Source organism: Chiloscyllium plagiosum, unplaced genomic scaffold (genome assembly GCF_037043375.1).
Source record: "Chiloscyllium plagiosum isolate Xiang-an unplaced genomic scaffold, Cpla_swu_hap1 HiC_scaffold_45, whole genome shotgun sequence".
In the NCBI taxonomy this organism is placed as follows: domain Eukaryota; kingdom Metazoa; phylum Chordata; class Chondrichthyes; order Orectolobiformes; family Hemiscylliidae; genus Chiloscyllium; species Chiloscyllium plagiosum.
The window spans coordinates 30,971,410-30,987,994 of record NW_028270183.1 but is presented as its reverse complement, the minus strand read 5'-3'; positions in this window follow the sequence as shown (position 1 = coordinate 30,987,994).

Sequence of the window (16,585 nt, the reverse complement as noted above, 5' to 3'; positions counted from 1 at the left end):
TATGTCTTCATTAGTATGTCTTCATTGGCATTTCTTCCTAAATTATTACAGTATGTCTTCATCAGTAATTCTTCCTAAATTATCACAGTATGTCTTTATCAGTATGACTTTATCATAATGTCTTCCTATGAAATACACATAAACTCCAACCTGCACAAGCCCACCTCACCCAGCTAGAACTCAACGAATGTGAGTTCCCTGACTGGGGTTCTTAACATGGTTCCCATCAGGGAGCGCTGGCTGACAGACTAAAACAGGAGGGTCAGACATCCTGCTCACTCTGAGAGCTGGTCTGAGGGAGCTGGATCAGTGTCAATGGCTCTCCACGTGTAAATACAGGGTGATGTGGTGGCAGGATACCAGCCTCTGGAGTTATCTCACTGCTGTTGTCTTTTCTAGTGCCGGGGTCAATGCCAGCTGGACTGTCTTCATAGCTATTGGCACACCTGAGTAGCTAGAGCATTTCAGAGGGCAGTTCAGAGTGAACCACATTGCTGTGAGTTAGGAGTCTTATTAAGCCAGACCAGATAAGGATAGCAGTTTTGTTTCCCTGGAGAACACTAGTGAGCCAGATGGAATTTTTTCCAATAGTCAGCGATGGTTTCATTATCATCAGTAGACTCTGAATTCCAGATGCATTTTTATTGAATTCAACTTGCACCATCTGCCTTGACTGTATTTTAACCTGGGTCCCGGTGAACATTAGCTGAATATCTGTTCTAGTGAGTTCCCTGAATGGGCTGTTAATCTGGACCAATCCGGGAGGCCTGACTGACATTGAAATGTTGAGTGTTGGAGTTACTGACCCTCTGTATGAGGCAGTCCTACAGTGATGGAGTGTTCCTGTGGAAATACAGGCTGACTTGGTGACAGGTTCCCAGCCTCCATCTCGTTATTGCACAGCTCTGGCTTTCTTTCTGTCGTCATTTCCAAGCCTCATATTCCTTAGATTAGACTTTGCGTGATGCCTTCCTTCTTGTTGAATTTAAATGTTCTGGGCAAGATTACAAACAAAGGACTTTGTGTTTCATGGTGCCCACTGGCCCATGGTCCAAAGTCACTTTTCTCCTGCACTCTTCTGCTGGTCAGATGAGAGCAGCCTTCTTGAGGAACCCCCCACAGCAGGGGTGCTGGGAGTGTTTTTAATGTAGTCATTCATGGGATGATGACATTACTGGCTAGGCCAGCATTTATCACCAATCCCTAATTACCCAGAATGCAGTTCAGAGTCAGCAACATTGCCATGGACCTGTACTTAGTCACATGTACTGCTGACCAGGTAAAGATGGCAGTTCCATTCTGTGAAGGACATTCATGAACCAGGTGGGTTTTCCAACAGTTCACAATGGATTCTTGATCATCATTAGATTCCCAATCCCAGATAGTTATTGAATTCAAATTCCACCATATGCTATTGTCGGATTTGAAGCTAGGTCCCCAGAACATTAGCAGGGTCTCTGGATTGATATTCCTGATGAAGGTGTATGCTCGAAACATCGACTGTCCAGGTCCTCTTCACACAGAGGATGGTGTGTACATGGAACGAGCTGCCACAGGCTGTGCTTTTACAGCTCCATACTTTTTGACTCTTTGGATTAATAATCTCGCGATAATACCACTCGGCCATAACCTCAGGGTTAAATAGTTAAATCTAAACTCCAAAGAGTTAATTCTACTTCATCATGCGGGATGAATTGTGATTGTCTTGCTGCACTCGGTGGAAATTTTCATTCAGGGCTCCCAATGAGATGGGGTTCAATATCACATAACGTGATGTTATAAACTGAGGGTATAAGATAGAAGAAGGCATCAAAAGGGCAGAATTTATTGGGTACCTGTTCGGTTTGCTGATGAAGAGGTCCTATAAAATCCCCATTCTGTTCCAGGTTTCTGGATGTACCTTAGCCTCTGGGCATAGGCCTCCACTCTGAAAAACCACCCTCTCCCAGCACCTCGTACTGCAAGAATCGAGTGTTGTAGTAAACTATGAAAAATATCAAAATGGACATGGTCAACAGGGCCAGTGGAGAGGAATGGCAGATGGAGTTTAATTTAGGTCAATGCAAGATATGGCAAACCAAGGACAAGTGTCTCACACAGTTAGAGGTCGAGTCCTGGGGAGTGATGTTGTACAGAGAGATCCAAGGCTGCAGGGACATAGTTCCTCGAAAGTGGCTTCACATGTAGACAGAGTAATGAAGAAGGAACATAAAATTACAGCAGAAGCTGGAATCCAAAGTAGACAGGAAGGAGGCTGGAAGAACACAGCAAGGCAGGCAGCATCAGGCAGTGGAGAGGTCAACGTTTCGGAAGTGACCCTTCTTGCAGACTGGGGGTGGGTGTGGGGGGAGCTGCAAGTAAAGGGGGAGGTGGGGGCAACGTGGTGAAATGGGGATAGGTGTAGACAGGTAGAGGGTATGACCTGGTTGGACATCGGGAGGAATAGATCCGAACGCTGGCTCAGCGATCCGGTCGGCCCGTGTTCCCTCAGTATATGTTTGCTCTCCCAAACTCTCTACATCAGGGAGACCAAATGTAAACCTAGGGAACGGCTCACTGAATATCACAGCTGGGTCCGCAGGGGCCAACCGGACCTCCCAGTCACCACTCATTTCAGTTCCCCTTCCCATTCCCTGTACGACATGACTATCCTTGGCCTCCTCCATTGCCACAACAAACCAAATCACAAATTGGAGGAACAATAACTCATCTTCCACCTGGGCAGCCTACAGCCTGGAGGACTCAACACTGAGTTCTCCAATTTCAAGTAACCTCCCTTACCTCCCCCGACTCCCTTACCAGCCCTTTCCCCTCACTGCCAATGCTCCCTGCCACCAACCGGATTCAATCCTCCCATTGACCAACTGGGTCATACCCTCTACCTGTCTTCACCTACCTTACTTCACCACCCTACCCTCGCCAACCCCTTCACGTACAGCGCCCCCACACCAAAAACGAGTCCTGGCGAATGATTACACCCGAAACATTGACTTCTTCCCCTCCTGATGTTGCCTGGCTTGCTGTGTTCTTCCAGCCTCCTGCCTGTCTATCAAGGGTCATGAAGAAAGTGTTTGACATACTTGTCTTCATCGGACAGAGAACGGAGTACAGAAGTTAGGATCGAAGAGTGTGATGCTGAAAAAGCACAGCAAAATCAGGCAACATCTGAGAACCAGGAGAATCAACATTTTGTGCAAACGTCCTTTATTAGGAAGTGCTTTTCCAGCACCACACTCTCGACTCTGATCTCCAGGATCTGCAGTTCCTCACTTTCTCCTGCAGAAGTTGGGATGTCATGTCACAGCTGTACAAGACAATGGTAAGGCCATTACGTACGATTCTGGTCGCTGTGCTACAAAAGGGATGTTATTGAACTGGAAAGGGTGTAAAACGGATTTACAAGGATGCTCCCAAGGTTTGACTCAAGAGGAGAGGCTAGATAGGCTGGGAATTTTTCCCTGGAGCGTTGGAGATTGAGGGATGACCTGATGGAGGTTTAGAAAATGATGTGAGACATAGATAAATTGAATAGCGGAGATTCTTTTCCCCAGGTCAGGGGAGTATAAAGCTAAAGGGCACAGGTTTAAGGTGAGGCAGCTAAAATTTAAATGGGACCCGAGGGGCAAGATTTGGGGCGGCACGGTGTCTCAGCATTTATCTCTGCTGCCGCACAGTGCCAGGGACCCAGGTTTGCTTACAGCCTCGAGCGACTGTCTGTATGGAGCTTGTACATTCTCCTCGTGTCTGCGTGGGTTCCTCCGAGTGATCCGGATTCCTCCCCCAGTCCACAGATGTGCAGGTTAGGGTGGATTGACAACGGGAAATTGTCCCACCGTGTTCAGGGATGTATAGGTTAGGTGCATTAGTGAGGGGTACGTGTAGAGTAATACGGTAGGAGAATGGTCCTGGAGGGGTTACTCTTCGGAGGGTCGGTGTGGACTTGTTGGGCTGAAGGCCCTGTTGCCACACTGTAGGGATACGTGTCTTCGCACAGAGGGTGGTGTGTGCATGGAAAGAGATGCCACAGGAAGTGGTGGAGGTGAGTACAGTTACAACATTTCAAAGACATTTGATCAGATACAAGGATAGGAAAGGTTTACAGGGATCTGGGACAAATGCAGGCAACTGGGACTAGTTCAGTTTCAGAAACATGGTCAGCATGGATGAGTTGGGCCGAAGGGATGGTTTCTGTGCTTCATGACTCAAAGAACACAAAAATAAATATCTATAATGTATTGAAGATGAGTAGGAAGCCAGAGGATTGGTCAGCCTTTAAAACCCACCAGCGGGGAACTGAAACACCAATCGGGAGAGAAGATGAAATGTGAGAGTAAGCTCGCTAGTAATATAAAAGAAGATTGGAAGAGTGATTTTAGATATCTAAAAGGTAAGAGAGAGGCAAGCGTGGACAACAAACTGCTGGAAAAGGAAGCTGAAGGAATAGTAATGGGAACAAAGAAATGACAGAGTAACTGAACAGGTAATTTGTATCCGTTTTCACAGTGGAAGACAACATCAGCATAACAAAACTTTGAGAGACTCGGGGAAAGAGGTGAGTGCCATGTCCATGACGAAGGAGAAGGTGCGACCGACGCTGAAATGTCTGAAGGTGGATAAATCCCTCAGACCAGGTGGACTACAGACCAGAGTTCTGAACGAGATTGTACATGCATTTCTGGTCATCTTTCAGGAAGTACTTGGAGTCAGGGAAGGTCCCAGAAGACAGGGAAATGGCTAAAGTAACACATTATTTAAGAAGGCAGGGAGGCAGAAGATAGGAAACTTTAGTCTGGTTAGCCTGACCTTGGGACATTGGTCAGAATTTGGAGCCCATGATGAATGATGAGGCTCAGTGTACTTGGAAGAGCGTGGGAAAATAGGACAGACTTAGTACAGCTTCAACAAGAAGAGATTGTGCCTGACAAATCTGTTCAAATTAATTGAGGAGGTAATAAACAAGTGAGACAAGGGAGAGCCAGTGGACATGATCTACGTGGATTTCCAGAAGAGCTTTGACAAAGTACCGCAAAGGGAGCTGCTCAATAACATCGAGCCCATGGCGTTGAGGACAAGGTACTGACATGGGAAGAGAATTGGCTGACGGGCAGAGTCAGTGGGTTTGGATAAAGGGCTCTGCTTTCTGGAGTTCTGCAGGGATGGGTGTTAGGATCACAACTATTTCGGTGATACATTAACGATCTGGATGGAGGAACTGAGGGCATTGTTGCTGAGTTTGCAGATGACACATAGATTGGTGGAGGCACAGGTAGTATTGAGAAAGTTGGGAGGCTGCAGAGGGATTTGGACAGGCTGGGAGAATGGGCCAAAAAATGGCAGATGGAGTACAACGTGGGAAAATGTGAGGTTGTGCAATTTGGCTGGAAGAATAGGGGCATAGACTATTTTGTAAATGGGAAAAGCTTCAGAAGTCTGAAATACAAAATGTCTTGGGATTTGTAATTCTGGGTTCTCATCAGGTTAACATGCAGGTTCAGTTTAGTAGTTAAGAAGTCACGGGTAATGTTAGCATTCACTTTAAAAGCATGGAATACAAGGGAAGAGATGTATTGCTGGGGCTGTTTAAGATCCGATCAGACAGCATGTGGAATATTGTGAGCAGTTTTGGGCCCTGTATCGAAGGAAGGATTTGCTGGTATTGGAGGGGTTCCAGTCGAGGTTAATGAGAGTGATCCCAGGGGTGAAGGGCTTGGCACCTGAGAAGTAATTGAGGACGCTGGACCTGTACATGATGGAGTTTCGAAGGATGAGGGGGAATCAGATTGAAAATTACAGAATACTGAGAGGTCTGGATAGAGTGGACATGGAGAAGATGTCCTCGTAGAGAGATTGGGAGCCAATGGCACAGCCTCAGGGTGAAGGGACCACCCTTTAGAACTGAGATAAGGAGGAATTTCTTCAGCCAGAAGGTAGTTAATCTGTGGAACTGATTGCCTTAGAGGGTTATGGAGGCCAGGTCACTGAGAGTCTTTAAGTGAGGTATAGATACATTCTTGATTGATAATGGAGTCAAGGGTTTTGTGAGAAGGCAGGAGAATGGGGTTGTGAAACATATCAGCTCTGCTCGAATGTAGGACCAGATTCAATGAGCAGAATGGTCTGGTTCTGCTGCTCTATTTTAACGTCTTATTAGACACATGATTCCGGATTTTCTTGACTTTTCAAAATTGAATTCAAATCCTAAACTTGCTATGGTCCCCAGAACATTGCCTGGACCACTGGATTCATAGGTCTGATAGTCAAACTGGACTGATTGGAAGCCAGCTGGATCGCACAGAGTACGGGTTCCCTGATTGGGTCTGTAAATTTGGCCCAGTCAGGGAGCCATGGCTAATAGATATAAGCAGGATTGTTGAGTTGAGGGACTTACTCTGTGCTGGTTGGTATTATAGTCAGTAACTTACTGTTAGTTTCTGCTTCCCTTTTTTGGAGGGGGAAAAAACCTGATTACTGAACTGGCTAAATTATTTAGCCAGTTTCTTAACTGTCATTCCTCTTAGTGAGGACTGATTGTTAAACTCCTGATGCACATAATGTGTTCAAGTGTAACTCAGTTCTCATTAGGGGGTTGTTGTTTCACTGGCTGGTTACAGCCTGTGTGTTACTCTCTCCTCTTTCTGAAAAAAGGACAAGGTTAAATTTTGTGGTGGGGCATAGCCCTTGGACTGTAGTTTTCTTTGTTTTTTGTATGTGTCTTCACTTTTTTATTGGTGTTTGGACTGAGCCCTGTGGAAGACATACATTTTCCCAGAGGAGCTGAGCCCTGGGACTGGGCCTCCGAAGATTGAACACCTGTGTGTGTGCTGGGAGGTGAGCAGTTGCTATATCCTGGAGTTTGGGAGAACTCCTTTCCTTCAGGAGTAGACCAACCCCTGTGAGTTAACTGCACCTGTACTATGTACTGTGTTCCTGTGAGTGGGCCTGGCTCTCCAAGGTTGGACCAGGACTCCATGGAGACTGAACACCTGTGTGCTGTGGGGTATGCATTTGCTGCATTCAGGAGTGGACTCTGCCCTTGGTTGTGGACTCTGTTTTTAGCAACAGACTCTGCAGTTTGGAGCAGACTCTAATTCTGACATTGCACATTGGACAGGATTGGACTACTCCTGGAAATGGATTCCATATCTTGAAGACTGTGTATAGATTTGGATTGTGTACCAGAAAGGACTCTGTTTTTTGGTAACTAACTGTATTGTGGTGTTTCCTGTGTCTATCACCTGCATTGTCTTGCGTGTCCCTGGGTCTGGCAGACCTTGCTGTGAGCTGGGTGGTTCATGGGTTGTCCTGAAAGCTGTCACCCTGAGAGCCGGAGGGTGCGTAGGCCATTCTATGAACCTGAACGTTGGCAGTCTGTCCTGAAAGCCGGAGGGTAGGTCGGCCTCCCTGATGCCAGTTGCCCCGAGAGCCAGATGGTGGGTAGGCCGTTCTGAGCACTGTCGTCCTGAGAAGGGGTAATTGGGACGGGCTGTTCTAGAGGTGGTCGAAAGGTGTCAGAGCAGCCGAGCACCAGAAAGTGCGTAGGGGCAGGCTGAGATCCGGAAGCTTGTGGGATACCCTACACACTGTCATCCCAGGGAAGGGACAGGTTGTCCTAGAGATGGCTGGAAGGTGTGCCAGGATAGCCCACTGGCCATATGGCGCATCGGTGTGGGTGAGAGCCCAATGGTACATAAGGGCACACCGAGAGCCAGAAGGCGGGTAGACGTCCTCAGCGCTGTCACCCCAGGCAGGTACAGGGGCGGGCTCTCCTAGAGGTGGTCGAAAGGTGTCAGGGCGGGACCGAGACTGGAAGGGGCATGGGGTGGACCGAGAGCCGGAAGGTGGGTAGGGGTGGGCTGCCTTAGTGGCCGGAAGGTGGAAGGGATGGGGACTTGCAGGGTCTGTATTGTCTGCACTCTTGTATGTAACAGTATTGTCTAATGTACAAATGTCATTGTCACTGTCTTGTCATATGTGGAACTGGGATTTGAGGTTCGTCCTCATCTCCCTGTAAAATGGTTGAACGGTAAGGTTTGGGGCCTAGTTTTGCTGCTCCTCTCCATTGTAAAACTGCTGTCTCTTGTGTACAGCTGTAAATGTTAACTGTTTTTTGTAAACTGTTTTGTAATTTGTTTAATAAAATATTATAAGCAGGATTGTTGAGGCGAGGGACTGACTGTCTGCTGGCTGGTATTACAGTCAGTGTATTAACTGTTTTGGCTTCCCCTCTTTTTTTGGAGGGAGAAACCTGATTCCTGAACTGGCTGAATTATTTAACTAGATTATTAACTGGCATTCCTCTTAGTGAGGACTGATTGTTAAACTCCTGATGCACATAATGTGTTTCAGGAGTAACTCCGTTCTCATTAGGGGATAGTTGTTTCACTGGCTGGTTACAGCTGGTGTGCTACTCTTTTCTCTTTTCTCATAAAAAGTAAAAAATATTAATTTTATGGTAGGGCTTAGCCCTTGGAATCTAGTTTTCTTTGCTTTTTGTATGTGTCTTCACTTTTTATTGGTGTTTGGACTGAGCCCTTGTGAAAGATGTACACTTTACCAGAGGAGCTGTTCCTGTGGGGAGGCCTAGCCGTGGCACTGGGCCTCTGAAGATTGAACACCTGTGTGTGTGCTGGGAGGTGAGCACTTGCTGTATCCTGGAGATTGGGTGAAGACCTTTCCTTCAGGAGTGGACCAAACCCCTGAGTTAACTGCACCTGTACTATGTTCCTGTGAGTGGGCCTGGCTCTCCAAGGCTGGGCCAGGACTCCATGGAGTCTGAACACCTGTGTGCTGTGGGGTGTGCATTTGCTGCCTTCAGGAGTGGACTCCGCCCTTGGTTGCGGACTCTGTTTTTAGCAACAGACTCTGCAGTTTGGAGTGGACTCTATTTCCGACAATGCACATTGTACTCTAGAGTGGACTCTTCCTGGAAATGGGATTCTACATTTTGAAGACTGGAAAGATTTGGACTGTGTACTGTATAGATTTGGGTAACTAACTATATTCTGGTGTTTCCTGTGTCTATCACCTGCACTGTCTTGCGTGTCCCTGAGTCTGGCAGGCCTTGCTGTGAGCTGGGTGGCTCATGCTTCGTACTGAAAGCTGCCACCCTGAGAGATGGAGGGCGGGTAGGCCACTCTATGAACCTGAACGTTGGTAGTCTGTCCCGAAACCCGGAGGGTGGGTAGGCCACCCTGATGCCAGTCACCCCGAGAGCCAGATGGTGGGTAGGCCGTTCTGAGCACTGTCATCCCGAGAAGGGGTAATTGGGACGGGCTGTCCCAGAGGTGGTCGAAAGGTGTCAGAGCAGCCGAGAGCCAGAAGGTGTGGAGGGCCGGGCTGAGATCCGGAAGCTTGTGGGCTACCCTGCACACTGTCGTCACTGGGACAGGGGACGTGCTGTCCTAGAGGTGGCCGGAAGGTGTGCCAGATAGCCCACTGGCTGGACGGCACATCAGTGTGGGTGAGGGCCCAATTGTACTTAGGGGCAAACCGAGAGCCAGAAGGCGGATAGCTGTCACCCCGGGCAGGTACCTGGGCGGGCTGCCCCAGAGGTGGTCAAAAGGTGCTGAGGGTGGTTAGTGAAGCCAGAAGGTGTGTAAGCCGTCCTGACAGCTGTCACCCCGGGCAGGTACAGGGGCGGGCTGTCCTAGAGGTGGTTGAAAGGTGTCAGGGTGGACCGAGAACTGGAAGGGGCACGGGGTGGACTGAGAGCCGGAAAATGTGTAGGGGTGGGTTGTCTTAGAGTGGCGGAAGGTGGGAGGGATGGGGGCTTGCTGGGTCTGTATTGTCTGCGCTTTTGTATGTAAGAACAGTATTGTCTCGTGTACAAATGTCATTGTCGCTGTCTTTTATATGTGGAACTGGGATTTGACGTTTGTCCTCGTCTCCCTGTAAACTGGTTGAACGGTCGGTTTTGGGGCCTGGCTTTGCTCGTCTCCCTTGTAAAATTGTTGTTGTATACAGCTGTAAATGTTAACTGTTTTCCTTTTTTGTAAATTGTTTTGTAATTTTTTAATGAAAATAAAAATTAGAAACAGGAGATTCAGAGCCTTCTCAATTTTGGGGGCTGACTCTGTATTAGCTGGCCCTCCCGTCTGTGTGTTACTGTTGGCTTCTGCTTTTTTGGAGGGAGAAACCTGATTTCTGAACTAGATGAAGTATTTAGCCAGTTTGTTAACTGGCATTCCTTTTAGTGAGGACTGATTTTGTTAAACTCCTGATGCACACAATGTATTTCAGGTCTAACTCAGTTCTCATTCGGGGATTGTTGTTTCACTGGCTGGTTACAGCCTGTGTGTTACTGTTTCCTCTTTTTGAGAAAAAGGACAATGTTAATTTTGTGGTAGGGCTTAGCCCTTGGATTCTAATTTTTTTTCAATGTATCCTCACTGTTTTTTGGTGTTTGGACTGAGCCCTTGTGGAAGACATACATTCTACCAGAGGAGCTGTTCCAATGGGGAGGCCTAGTCCTGGGACTGGGCCTCTGAAGATTGAACACAGTGTGTGCTGGGAGGTGAGCACTTGCTGTATCCTGGAGTCTGGGAGAAGACCTTATCTTCAGGAGTGGACCAAAACCACTGAGTTAACTTCACCTTACCAATGTACTGTGTTCCTGTGAGTGGGCCTGGTTCTCCAAGGATGTGCCAGGACTCCATGGAGACTGAACACTTTTATGCGCTGTGGGGTGTGCATTTGCTGCCTTAAGTAGTGGATTCTGCAGTTTGGAGTGGACTCCACTTTGAACAATGCACCTCAAAAACTGGAGTGGACTCTATTCCTGGGAATGGACTCTATTTTGTCGACTCTATTTGGACTGTGTACCAAAAAGGACTGCTTTTTTGGTAATTTACTGTATTGTGGTGTTTGTTGGGTCTAGCCCCTGCACTGTCTTGTGTCCCTGGGTCAGGCAGGCCTTACTGTCAGCTGGGAGGCTCATGGGTCGTCCTGAAAGCTGTCACCCCGAGAGCCGGAGGGTGGATAGGCCATCCTGTGAGTCTGAAGGTTGGTAGACTGTCCCAAAAGCCAGTGGGTGGGTAGGCCACACTGATGCCAGTCGCCCCAAGAGCCAGATAGTGGGTCGGCTGTTCTGAGCGCTGTCGTCCCAAGAAGGGGTGATCAGGATGGGCTGTCCTCGTGGTGGTCAGAAGGTGTCAGGGCGGACTGAACTGGAAGGAGCATGGGGTGGACTGAGAGCCGGAAGGTGCGTTGGGGCGGGCTGCCTTACAGTGTTTGGAAGATGGGAGGGATGGGGGCTTGCTGGGTCTGTATGGTATGCACTTTTATGTAATTGGATTGGCTTTTATGTACAAATATCATTGTCACTGTCTTTTATGTGAAACTGGGATTTGAGGTTTGTCCTTATCTCTCTGTAAGCTGGTTGAATGGTAGTTCAGCCAGTTTAGCTGGTGTTCCCCTCTTGAGGACTAATTTCTAAACTCCTGATGTACAGTGTTTCAGGTGTAACTCAGTTCTCATTAGGGGGTTGTTGTTTTACTGGCTGGTTACAGCCTGTGTGTTAATCTTATCTTTCACTTTTGAGAAAAGGACAAATGTTAATTTTGTGGTAGGGCTTAGCCCTTGCACTCTATTTTTCTTTATTTGTATGTGTCTTCACTGTTTTTTGGTGTTTTGGACTGAGCCCTTGTGAAAAAAATATCTCTTAACATACTAGCTGTTCCTGTTGGGAGTCCTAGCACTGGGACTGGGCCTCTGAATATTGAACACCTGTGTGTGTGCTGGCAGGCGAGCACTTGCTGTATCCTGGAGTTTGGGAAAAGACCTTTCCTTTCAGGAGTGGACCAAACCCCTGTGAGTTAACTGCACTTTCCAATATATTGTGGTCCTGGGAATAGGCCTGGTTCTCCAAGGATGGGCCAGGACCCCATGGAGGTTGAATACCTGTGTGCTGTGGGGTTTGTATTTGCTGCCTTCGGGAGTGGACTCTACCCTCTGTTGTGGACTTTGTTTTTAGTAACAGACTCTGCAGTTTGGAGTGGACACTATTCCTGACAATGCACTTAGTATACTGGAGAAGAATCTGTTCTTGGGAATGGACTCTGCATCTTGAAGAAAACATTATGATAATGGACTGTGTATAAGAAAGGACTCTGCGTGTTGATATTGTTCATTATCATGTTGTTTGGTGGGTCTATCACCTGCACACTGTCTTGTGTCTCTGCATCTGGCAGGCCTTACTGTGAGCTCGGTGGCTCATGGGTCGTCCTGAAAGCTGTCACCCTGAGAGCTAGAGGGTAGGTAGACCATCCTGTGAACCTGAAGGTTGGTAGGCTGTCCTGAAAACAGGAAGGCCGCCCTTCGAGCCAGAAAGTGGATAGGTTGTTCTGAGTGCTGTCATCCCGCGAAGGGGTAATTGGGATGGGCTGTCCTAGAGGTGGTCGGAAGGTGTCAGAGCAGCCGAGAACCAGAAAGTGCATAGGGGCAGCCTGAGATCTGGAAGTCTTGTGGGCTGCCCTGCACGCTGTCAGCCCTTGAGAAGGGGATGGACTGTCCTAGAAGTGGCCAGAAGCTGTCAGGGTAGTCAATGGGCCAGATGGCGCATTGGGGTGGGCAAGAGCCCAATGGTATGTAGGGGCAAACCGAGAGCCGGAAGACGGATAGGCCATCCTCAGCACTGAACCTCAGGTGGGTACCAAGGTGGGCTGTCCTAGAGATGGTCGAAAGGTGGGAGGGTGAACCGAGAACTGAAAGGGGCGGAAGGTGCATCGGGGCAGGCGACTTTAGGGTGGTCGGAAGGTGAGGGCCGGCGACTTGCTGGATCTGTATTGTATGCACTATTTTACGTAATTGGATCGTCTTTTTATGTACAAATGTCATTATTGCTGTCTTGTAATGTTTGAAAGTGGGATTTGAGGTTTGTTCTCATTTCCCTGAAAACTGGTTGAACGATAGGGTTTGAGGTCCTGGCTTTGCTGCCCCTCTCCCTTGTAAAATTGCTGTTTCTTTGTATACAGCTGTTACTGTTTTACCAAAAACAAGTTAACTGTTTTGAAATTGTTATCATAAAATTAAAAATATATAAACAGGAGATTCCGCACCGTCTCAATTTGGGGGACTGACTCTGGGCTGGCTGGGCCACAGTGAATGTATTACTGTTGGTTTCTGCTATATTTTGGTGGGGCGGGGGGCACTTGATTCCTGAACTGCACGAATTATTTAGTCAGTTTTTAACTGATATTCCTTTTAGTGAGGACAGATTTCTAAACTGCCTGATGCAGTGTTTCAGCTGTAGACCAGTTCTCATTAGGGGATTGTTGTTTCACTGGCTGGTTACAGTCTGTGTTACTCTTTTGAGAAAAGGACAGTGAGAGAGAAATGTTTTTTATGCTCGAGCTTAGCCCTTGGACACGATTTTCTTTTTTTTTGTCTTTGCTTTTTTTTTGGTGTTTGGACTGAGCCCTTGTGAAGAAACAAATCTTTCCAGATGAGCTGTTCCTGGGGAGAAGCCTAGCCCTGGGACTGGGCCTTTGAAGTTTGATGTGTGCTGGGAGGTGAACACTTGCTGTATCCTGGTCCACCTATCCTTCAGGAGTGAAACAAACCCCTGTGAGTTAACTGCACCTTTACAATGTACTCTATGGAGACTGCACACCTGTGGGGTGTGCATTTACTGCCCTTCGGGAGTGGACTCTGCCCTCGGTTGTGGACTCTGGCTTTAGCAACGGACTCTGCAGTTTGGAGTGGACTCCATTTCTGACAATGCACTTTGTATACTGGAGTGGACTCTGTTCCTGGGAATGGACTCTACATTTTGAAGAGAACTGTCTATGCAAATGGACTCTGTACTGGAAAGAACTCTGTTTGTTAAACATTAACGCATGTGGTTTGTCGGGCTTATCATCTGCACTGTCTTGTGTCCCTGGGTCTGGAATGCCTCACTGGGAGCTGGGAGGCTCAGCTGTCACCCTGAGAGCTGGAGGGGCGGTAGGCCATCCTGTCAAGAAGGTGTGTCAGGGTTGTCTACGGGCCAGATGACGCAACGAGTGGATGAGAGTCAAACAGTATGTCGGGGCAGATCGAGGGCCAGAAGATGGATCGGCCATCCTCAGTGGTGTCACCTCCGGGAGTGTGGTGGGGGTAGTAATCCTGAAAGCTCATTGAATGTCAGGATTTGGGTCTTGGCTTTGCTATTCCTCTCCCTTGTAAAATTGCTGTTTCTCTGTATACAGCTGTAAATGGTAATTGTTTTGTAAACTGTGAATTGTTTAAAATAAAAACAAATAAAACAGTGTCAGGGATTCTGTTCATACAGAGCTGGCTCTGATTCAGCACCCTTAGTGTGATAGACTCTCTAAGTGTGTGTATATATAAAGGGCGGCTTAGTGATGGGGTACCGGTGTCTATGGAATTACTTTGGTGATAATGAGCGTGGGATTAATAAGGTGACTATACAAAAACAGCTTCTGGCAGAAACCCAACTGGATTTGAACAGGCACTAAATCTGGCATGGTCATTGGAAAGCATGGCTAGTGAAACATCCGAGTTACAGGGTCTGCTGATAGAAATGGACATCGTGAGGCCAACTTGAGCTTGGGGGCACTAAGTCACTGAAGGTAATTGCGTAGTCTCACTTAGGATGTATCCTGATCAGATGGACTCTAAGGTCTATGGTCTATGAAAGGAGCTAAGGCACCTTGCATGTTGACCAGGAGGCAATTGCACGATTCTGCATGGCCCACCCAGTACCTTCCGTAAAAAGGTCAAGGCAGGAAGCATCAGCCTGGAAAGCGACAGAGTCATCAAGCCTATACAGTTTGTGGAATTGACAACACTGGTCTTACGCATTGTGAATCTTGACTGGACTTCGTAGGGTTTTTAAACAAATGGTAAACTGCTTCTTGGAGCTGGAAAAATACCCAATTGCTTGCATAGAGAACTTATGCACAAATCTGTCAGGGGGTCTCTCCTTCACAAAGCTGGACATGAGCCGTACGAACTTGCAATTGGGGTTAGATCAGAATTCCCAGAAGTATACCTGCAATTAATACCCAGAAGGTTTTGTACTAATACACAAGACTGCCATTTGGGGAATGTGCTATTTTTCAGCAAATGGAGAACATTTTGAGCGCTCTACCCAAGGTTTCCATTTGTCTGGATGATTTACTAATAATAGGGAGAACCGAGAAGGAGCATGAGATATCTTGGACATAGTCCTTAGGTGTTTCTCCCAGGTCGGCTTTAAAATGGAAATATGTGTGTTCCAGGCTCCCCTCATGACGTCCTTTGGATACAGAGTTGACAAGATAAGTTGCACCCATTGACGTCTGTCCTGGAGCTTGGGTCTTTCCTTGCGGGGGTGGGGGGGGGGGGGGGGGGTCAGTAATTATGGAAAGTTCATGTATAACCTGGTCTCTGTTCTGACACCTTTAAAAGTTGATGCAAAGGGTCAGCCTTCGAAATAGTTTCATAGACAAGCCATATCTATGACCTGGCATTGACTTGAGATTTTTCCCTGTACATCATCGGGGTATCATTAGCTCATAGGTGGTCTAATGGAGAGGAACACCCAATAGTGTATGCATCCTGGCGCGTGCAGAGTGTAAATGCACCCAGATAGACAACGTAGGTTTGGCAGTCTAAATCAGGAAGTTCCACCAATATCTTTATGGTGGAATAACGAATCACAAACATCTCCGACGACTACCTAAAGAACAAAGACAGTGCTGGCCATAGCTTCAGGCTGAATTCAGTGGAGGGCTCTAATACTAAGTGTATATTCATACAAATTGGAACAGTGTCTGGGAGACTGTGTAACAAAGGTGGATGCACTGAGCTGCCTCCCACTGGCTCCTGGTGATACCATCGCTGGAAGCGCCTGTCACGGTTTTACATTTTCTGGACATAGTTCCAGTCAGAGCTAACAATATCAGACTGTGGGCGCAGACAGATCTGGTCCTGGCAAAATGGAACCAGCTGATGGTGATGGGGGAAACCAAAGGGCGTCCCTACCAGAACTGGAACCGTTTTGGATCCGGAGAGACCAGATCACTGTAGACTGTAGGGGATGGGATACGATTATGGGAATCAAGGGTGAATGTCCTGAGAAAAGGTCACTGCCAGATACTGGTTGAACTCCACCACGGTCATCCGGGGGGTTCTAAAACGAAGGTTTTGGTAAGACATTTTGTCTGGTGGCCAGGATTTGATGTAGACACATGTGCATTTGGTGGAGCAGTGTCCAGCGTGCCAGCAAAGACAAAATTATGACCAACGGCTTCCCCCCCCACCACCCCATTCAGGAATGGCCGTGTCAACTCTAGACTCAGATAGACATTGACTATGCCAGCCCTTTCATGGGCTCGATGTTCTTCGTCAGTGTGGGCACCCACTCAGACTGGCTGCAAACGCCGAGAGTTCATTCATCAAACACAGGGACAAAGAAAGAAAAACTGCACACACCTTTTAATATCCAGATTCCTGGAAGTGTTGGTCCCAGATAAGAGGCCAATGTTTACCAGCAGGGTATTGAGGTATTTCCGACAATCCAATGGACAGCTCCATACCATTCAGCATCCAATGGTCTGGCAGAAAGGGCAGTTCAAATTTTGAAGGCGGGCTTAAAGAGCGC